The following is an 8,729-nucleotide window of genomic DNA, read 5'->3' as shown; positions in this document are numbered from 1 at the left end:
TTTGATATGGTTCGGCAAGAGTTTTTGAAGTTGAAATTTTAAAAGTTCATTAAGTTAGTTGAGGTGTGATTCGTGGTTTAGATGTTGTTATGAATGATTTGAGACTTCAAGTAGGTCTGCGTTATGTTTTGGAACTTGTAGGTATGTTCAGATGGGGTCTCGAGGGGCTGGTGTGAGTTTCGGACTAGTTTGAACCATTTTGTGTAATGACCCGACCGGTCGTTTTGTGTATTTGCACCCCGTTTCCCCTTTTGATGCTTCACACATGTGTAATTTTGGCTTTATGACTTACGAGATTGATTTATTTTGTTCCATAAAGGTTTTAGGATGATTTGGGCCCTTTGGTTCTTGGTTTAGAAGTCTAAGTTAGAAATATTGACCAAAGTTTGAATTTTGTGAAAACGACCCTGAAACGATGTGTTGATGGCTCCAATAGGTTCATTTCATGATTTTGGACTTCAGCATATGTTCGGAATTGAATTCGGAGGTTCGGAGGTTGATTTGTCTTGTTTTGCAGAAAGTTGGCAATTTGAGGTTTAAAAGATTTCCCAAGTTTGACTGTAGGTTGACTTTTTGCTATGTAGTTCGGAATTTGGTTTTTGTACTTGGAATAGATCCGTTATGCTATTTACAACTTGTCTGCAAAATTTGGTGTCATTTACAGTTGATTTGATTGGATTCGGACGCTTGGTTGCAATTCTAGAGCACCAGCATCGCAATTGCGAACATGGAAATAGAAGCTCAGGTATCGCAATTGCTATACCTTGTTCACATTTGCGAAGTCTGGACTTGGGGTAGGCTAGTTTGCATTTGCGACTCTTTTCTCACAATTGCGAGGAGGACAGACTTTGCATTAGTGAAGTTTGTGTCGCAATTGCCTCAGTGTGTCAGTAGCCGCAATTGCGAACCCTGTGTCGCAATTGCGACATCTACAACTGAACAAAAGGGCTGGGAGTCGGGATTTTATATCATCTTTGTGGTTAAATTACTCTCACATGTTCGAATTGATGTTGTTAGAATTTGGTACACCCTTTATTGTTGTAATTTCTCTCGTATGCTTTAGTTGGAGTTAATACCTCTCTTATTGTCTTGTTAATCCCTATTTGTTAAATTACTCTTACTTGAAGTTGTTATTTCGTGGAATATCTTCTTGTTGAGTTGTTGATGTTGAAGTTGTGGAAGCCATTATCACATTTAGAATGAAGTTGTTAATTGTTGAGCATTCCTCATTCATTTTAATGTTATTGAGATTCTTGTACACATTGTAATTGAGCCATGGGCTATATGTTGTGATGACATCGGTATTGTTGATTTTGGCAAGTGTTGCGGCATATGGTGTAAGGCCTCATAAAATTTCACCTAAAACCCGGGGTTTTCTGGTGCTGAGGTAAGGTAATGTATTTGAGGGTTGTAGAATATCTTCGTGGAGAGCTTGCTCGCTGCGGTACGGACTTTTTGGATTGAACAGAGCGTCGGGGAATTGAAGAAAAATGGTTGCAGAACAGGGCATTTCTGTGGTCCATTATGCAACCGCGGAATTGATCTGCGGACCGCAGATCCGCTGCAGAGTGAAGCAGAGAAATGGGCCAATTTTGGAGGTTGTTTACGGTCAACTATGCGACCACATAATCATTTCGCGGGCCACACATCCATCGCAGAACCAGCATGAAGATTTTCGGATGCAGATTCTGCAGTCCATTCTGCGGCCGCACAATTGATATACAGACAGTAGACGTGGCCGCAGACAGGGACCATTTTTGCGGTCCATTTTGCGGGCCGCAAATCTGATCTGCGGTGCACTCTGCGACCGCAGAGTGGAGTTCGGAGGGACCATTTTCTGATTTTAAAACCCGACCCCATTTATATAAAACAACCTTAGGGGTCATTTTAGAAGGTTTAAACTGATATTTTAGAGAGGGGGATAGTGGTCTAGATTGAGAAGAAGGATTTCTAAGCTATTTGTTCATCGATCCTTGCGCAAGTCCGGAAGAATTCACAAGGTCTTCATCCAAGAGGTAAGATTCTAGCCCTAGCCTTCAATCTCAAAATTTGGGTTGGGAATAGGTAATGGGGAAGAAGGTTATGAGAATGAGAGTTGTTATTTATGCATGCATGTGCTAATAAAGGTGGTAGGAAGGTTATGGAGTATTTGTGGGTGGCTTATTGAAGTGGGGATTGATTGTGGGGGTAAAGGAATCCACCATAGAAGGACCTTGAAACCTTAGTGCACACCTAGTGCTTGATAAAATGCTCAAATGAACTGAACCCCCGAGAATGTTCCTAATTATAGTTAAATTTTGTCGTGTCTTTAATTAGATTGAAGTCGCTAGGAGTTTCGGAACGTTGTAGTAAATCAAAGAAAGCTCAAACAAGGTATGTTGGCTAAACTCCTCTTGTAGAATCGACTTACATGATGTCCTAGTAGTTGCGATCATGATTGGCTCAATTTTGTTATGTCTCATGTTCTGAGTACTTCCTAATAGATTTGATTATTCTAAAATAAGTGTTGTATTGAAATATATATGGACCCAATGTGCTTCAAAGGTTCCTATCATATCACGATTCCCTCCGAGAATGTAATCTAGTATGATCAATGTATCAAATGTGTTGTGATTTAAAAACCATGTTTCAATTGCAAGCTAGCATGCCTAATCGTGGTAGAGAAACTCAATATGCTTAAGACTCTTTTTTGCCCATATGTGTACTTAAAGTCTTGATTTAAAAATTCCCCAATTGATGATAATCCATGGTAACGCTTGAAAGTTTTAGGGGTGAGTATGAAATGTGGAATACGGCTGACGTGCCAAGAATTGATATTGCAATTATGGCCACTAGTGCCAATACAATGGAAAGATGTGTGAAAGAATATGAAATGAGTTGTAAATCCCTGAAATAATAAAGGATTTGGGAGTATCGTTTGGTCACCGAGGAAGGTAGGTCAAATGACCTAACCTCAAAACTACACGTGTCAGTGTAGGATTGATTGAGAGGTAAATCCCCGTGTTGATGAGATGAGATTGTTTCCCCTTATATGGGATAAGCTTGATGTGTTGAGATGTTTCCCCTTAAATGGGATGAGATTACTGCTAGAAAGATGTGATATGATGTCGACCCACACGGCATTGTGGTGTGACGGCTTAGCCGATCGGGCTGAGATCGGACGCTATGTCGCGCACATGGTGGTGTTGTGAGTGGATGTCTCGGGGTGAGATAGCTTAGCCGATCAGGCTGAGATCGGACTCCATGCTAAAAGCACGGTGGTATATCGGTACTAAAGATCTCCCAACTAAAAAATATTGAAACTTACTTGAGGCTCTTATTTATTTCATGTTTCCTTCTCCTTTTACTATTACTCGTTCTATTGAGAGGGTGTTTAGTTTTACATACTAGTATTGTTTCATATGTACTAACGTCCCCTTTGCCGGGGGCGCTGCATCTTTAATGGATGCATGTGGTTCCATAGCAGGTGGTATTGATCAGTGATAGCAGCACACCCTCTCCTCAGCTGACTTGATGAGCCCTATTTCATTTCGGGGTCTTGTATCTCTTGTCCTCTATGTAAATTGATTTGAGGTATAAACTGAGCCTTGCTGCTGACACCATCATGCTATTCTTTTGTATCTATTAGAGACTTCGTAGACATAGTGTGGGTGGTACCTTTGTTTTGGGAAGTCAAATTAGAAATGTTGTATTTGTATCATATGTTTCCACTTCTAAACTATGAATGTGTAATGTAATATTTTGAGGAAATCTTGAATGAAGTTCTAACGGTAATGAAATTTGGATTGTTCATGTAACCTTATCATTGTCTAATTAATAAAATATACCTTCTCTTTATTCATGGGTGAGTCTGGGTAGAAGACATTGTACAGGCTTGCTTGGCCAGGTTATCTCGGTTGAGCGCCGGTCACGCTCCCCGAGGTCGGGGCTTGACATATGGGCACATGTGGTACGAGTTGAATATTGTGTTGTGATATTGATACGCATGATGTGATATAAGAATAGGGGTTGATACGCATGTTGTGAGATAAGGTGGGAATTTATATGCTTGTTGCTAGTAAGGGAATTACTTGAACCCACGCGGTGAGATAAGGGGGCTAAAATACGTGTAGCTATTTCGAAAAAATATTTTCAAAAATAAATGAAAGGCTCATGCGGTGATATAAGAAAATATTGTGATTGAAATTGTGAAATGTTAATATGAGGTGGTACCTCAGTTATGATTCTTTTTGTACATTCCATGCTAAAAGAGGCTTGTTGGCTGAATAATTCTTCTTGTTTAGGTCACTGTCTTATTTGTAATTGTCCGTGTTTGACTACTTATTTTTTCATCATGTGTTCACTATATGTTGCCTTTACCGCTTCAATTTTTGTTGTTATCTTACATTATTGAACTGCTTATCTGTCAATTACTTCCTCACTTTCCATTATTAGACTATGCCATATTCTGTTCAGTTTTCTTATCCTAGTAGGTGTCTTGACCTGGCCTCATCTCTACTCTACCGAGGTTAGGTTGATACTTACTCGGTAACGTTGTGGTGTACTCATACTATGCTTTTGTATATTTTTGTGCAAATCCAGGTACTTCGTCTCGTGTCGGGCAATAGTGACCATTCAGCTATATCCGAAGACTTCAAGGTACAGCTGCCTGATGCTCGCCGGCCTTGAAGTCACCTTTTGCTTTAGTTGTGTTACTATTTATTTATTGTTCCGAACAGTTTTGTATTTCGAGACTATTAGTGTACTATTGTAGAGCGTATGACTTGGTTCCACCAGGTTTTGGGGTGTTTCTGACAGTTGTACCATTTGGATTCTGTTGTGATAGTTTAACAGTTTTAATTTGATGTTTAAGTTATTATTTCTGCTATTTCTCAATGCATGGTAGGCTTACCTTGTCTTAGAGACTAGGTGCCATCACGACATCCTAAGGTGGGAAATTGGGGTCATGACAAGTTGGTATCAAAGCTCCAGGTTCATAGGTGTTGCGAGTCATAAGAAACTTTAGTAGAGTCTTGCAGATCGGTAGAGAGACATCTGCACTTATCTTCGAGAGGCTATGAAACTGTTAGGAAATTCCACTCCTTTGACTCCTTATCGTTCGAATTGGTTAACTTAGAAATCTGAATCATAGTCTTTCTATTCTCTTACAGATGGTAAGGACACGCACTGTTGGATGCGATGATCAGACACTTGCGCCCGCTACTATAGCCACGCGAGGCCGAGGCCGGGGCCAGAGCAGAGGCCGAGGAGGGGCACTTACTGCAGCCAGAGCACCCGCCCGAGAAGAGAGTGAGGAGCCACCAGTAGCTCTGATTGGGGGACAGGCACCTGAGGTGCCTATTACTGCCCCTGGACTTCAGGAGACCCTAGCATAGTGTTTGAGCATGTTCGGCACTCTAGCTCAAGCGTGATTGATTCCCCTTGCACCAGCCACATCTCAGGCTAGCGAGGAGCTCAGACTCCCGCGGCCTGTACTCCAGAGCAGCGGGTCCACATTGATCAAGTCCCGGGGGTCATGCCAGCACAACCAGTTATTCCAGTTCTGCCTGAGGTTAGGCCAGCGGCATCTAAGGAGGAGCAGAGGAGACTTGAGAGGTTCAAGAAGTATGATCCTCCTACTTTCAGTGGCACAGCTACCGAGGATACGCAGGGAGTTTTAGAGATGTGCCATCGTATTCTTTGCACCATGATTATTGTAGAGGTGAGCGGAGTTGATTTTAATACATTCCAGCTATCAGGAGCAGCATATCAGTGGTGGCAGGCTTAAGAGGAGGGTAGACCAACTAATGCAGCACCACTCACTTGGGCTCAGCTTTCAGAGATGTTTTTGAGAGTGTTTGTTCCCTAGACCCTTCGGGATACATGGCGCATAGAGTTTGAGTAGCTACATCAGGGGAATATGATAGTGTCAGAGTATGCTATCAAATTTAGTGAGTTGTCCCGACATGCACCTCCTTAGTTTCTACAGTCAGAGAGCGAGTCTGCAGATTCATCGAGGGGCTCAACTATGGTATTAGATTTAGCATGGCTCGAGAGTTGGATATGGATACTCCATATCAGTAGGTGGTATAGATTACGCGAAGGTTGGAGGGTATGCGGGGCCGTGAGAGAGGATAGGGAGGACAAGAGGCCTCGAGATTCAAGAGGGTATAGTGGTGTCCGCGCTCTAGTTGCAGCCTATCATGGCAGGGGCTATGTAAGCTGCCCCGTTCATTCAGCACTTCCAGCTACTAGTAGTGCTCTTGCTATTCCGAGGTCCCAAGTTGCCCACTTAGCTCAGCCACTTTCTAGTTCACCTCCGGCATGGGGTGCCTTTAGTGGTCAGTCTAGCCGACCAGGCTAGGGTCAAATTCAGCAGCCACGCCTATCGAGAGCTTTTTTTGAGTGTGGGGATACCAGACATATGGTGAGGGCCTGTCCAAGACTCAGGAAGGGTGCACGTCTACAGACTACACAAGCTCCACGGATTCCACAGGGTCTATAGGGTTCGCAGTCTATGGTTGCCATTCTAGTTGTTACTCCACCTGCCCACTAGCTAGGGGTGGAGGTTAGGCGGGTAGAGGTCACCCTAGAGGGGGAGGCCAGGCTTGTTTCTATGCTTTTCCTAGTAGGACGGAGGTGGTTGCATTGGATGTTGTCATCGCAGGTATGGTTTTGGTTTGTTATAAGGATGCATCAGTCTTATTTGATCCGGGATCCACTTATTCATATGTGTCATCTTACTTTGCTCCGTATTTGGATATATCTCATAATTCTTTCAGTTCTCCTGTATATGTGTCCATGCTTGTGAGAGATTCTATTGTTGTGGACCGTGTTTATCGGTCGTGTTTAGTTGTTATTGGTGGTTTTGAGACCATAGTTGATTTATTATTACTCAATATGGTAGACTTTGATGTGATCTTGGGCATGAACTGGTTGTCGCTCTATCATGTTATTCTGAATTGTGACGCCAAGATTGTGAAACTGGCTATGCCAGGTTTGCCGCGGTTAGAGTGGAGGGGTATATTGGATTATATTCCTAGCAGGGTTCTGTGAGGGATGTCAGTGCTGGTACTCCTACCGTTGAGTCAGTTCCAATAGTGAGAGATTTCCCAGATGTGTTCCCAGCAGACCTATCGGGCATGCCGCCTGATAGGGATATCAATTTTGGTATTGACCTGGTGCCGGGCACTCAACCCATTTCTATTCCACCATATCATATGGAACAAATGGAGTTGAAGGAGTTAAAGAAACAACTACAAGAGTTGCTTGATAAGGTTTCATCCGGCCTACTGTGTCACCTTGGGGTGCTCCGATTCTATTTGTAAAGAAGAAGGATGGCTCGATGCAGATGTGTATTGACTATAGGCAGTTGAACAAGGTTACAGTGAAGAACATGTACCCATTACTGCGAATTGATGACTTATTCGACTAGGTTCAGGGTGCCAGAGTGTTCTCGAAGATTGATCTACGGGAAGGGTATCATCAACTAAAGATTCGGGATATGGATATACCAAAAAACAGCTTTCAAGACTCAGTATAGTCACTACGAGTTTCTAATGATGTCATTTGGGCTGACCAACGCCCTAACAACATTCATGCACCTGATGAACAGTGTATTCCAGCCATATCTTGGCGCATTCATCATTGTGTTTATTAACGACATCTTGGTATATTCTCGCAACCGGGAGGATCAAGAGCAGCATTTAAGAATCGTGCTCCAGACCTTGAGAGAAGAAGTTATATGCAAAATTCTCCAAGTGTGAATTCTAGCTCGATTCGGTGGCATTTTTAGGTCATGTGGTGTCTAGTGAAGGGATCAAGATAGATATGAAGAAGATTGAGGAAGTTCGGAGTTGGCCCAGACCGTCTTCGGCTACTGAGATTCAGAGTTTCCTTGGGTTGGCCAGATATTATCGCCATTTCATAGAGAGTTTCTCATCCATTGTTGCACCTTTGACTAGATTGACCCAGAAGGGTGCTCTTTTCAGATGGTCCGAGGAGTGTGAGGCGAACTTTCAAAAGCTCAAGACTGCTTTGACTACAGCCCTAGTGTTGGTGTTACCTACGGGTTTGGGGTCTTACATTTTGTATTGTGGCGCATCGCGTATTGGGCTTGGCACGGTGCTGATGCAAGATAGTAGGGTAATTTCCTATGTGTCTCAGATGTTGAAGGTTCATGAGAAGAATTATCTGGTGCATAACTTAGAATTGGCAACTATTGTTCATGAATTGAAGATTTGGAGGCACTATTTGTAGGATGTTCCATGTGAGGTGTATACCGACCACTAGAGTCTCCAACATCTATTCAAGCAGAAAGATCTCAATTTGCGGCAGTGGATATGGTTAGAGTTGTTAAAATACTATGATATCACTATTCTGTATCATCTCGGGAAGGCCAATATAGTGGTTGATGCCTTGAGTAGAAAGGCGGAGAGTATGGGTAGTTTGGCATATCCACTAGCAGCAGAGAGGCCACTAGCCATTGATGTTCAGGCTTTGGAAAATCAGTTTGTGAGACTAAATGTTTCGGAGCCCTGCCGGATTCATGCTTGCATGGTCTCCTGGTCTTCTTTGTATGAGCACATCACAGAGCTTCAGTATGACGACCCTCATTCCCTTCTTCTTAAGGACACGGTACAGCACGGCGATGCTAAGGAGGTTTCTATTGGAGATGATGGAGTGTTGTGGATGCAGGGCCGGATATGTATGCCCAATATGGATAGGTTGTGTGAGTTGATTCTTGAGGA

Source organism: Nicotiana tomentosiformis, chromosome 7 (assembly GCF_000390325.3).
Source record: "Nicotiana tomentosiformis chromosome 7, ASM39032v3, whole genome shotgun sequence".
NCBI lineage: Eukaryota > Viridiplantae > Streptophyta > Magnoliopsida > Solanales > Solanaceae > Nicotiana > Nicotiana tomentosiformis.
Note: the sequence above shows the minus strand (reverse complement) of the source record.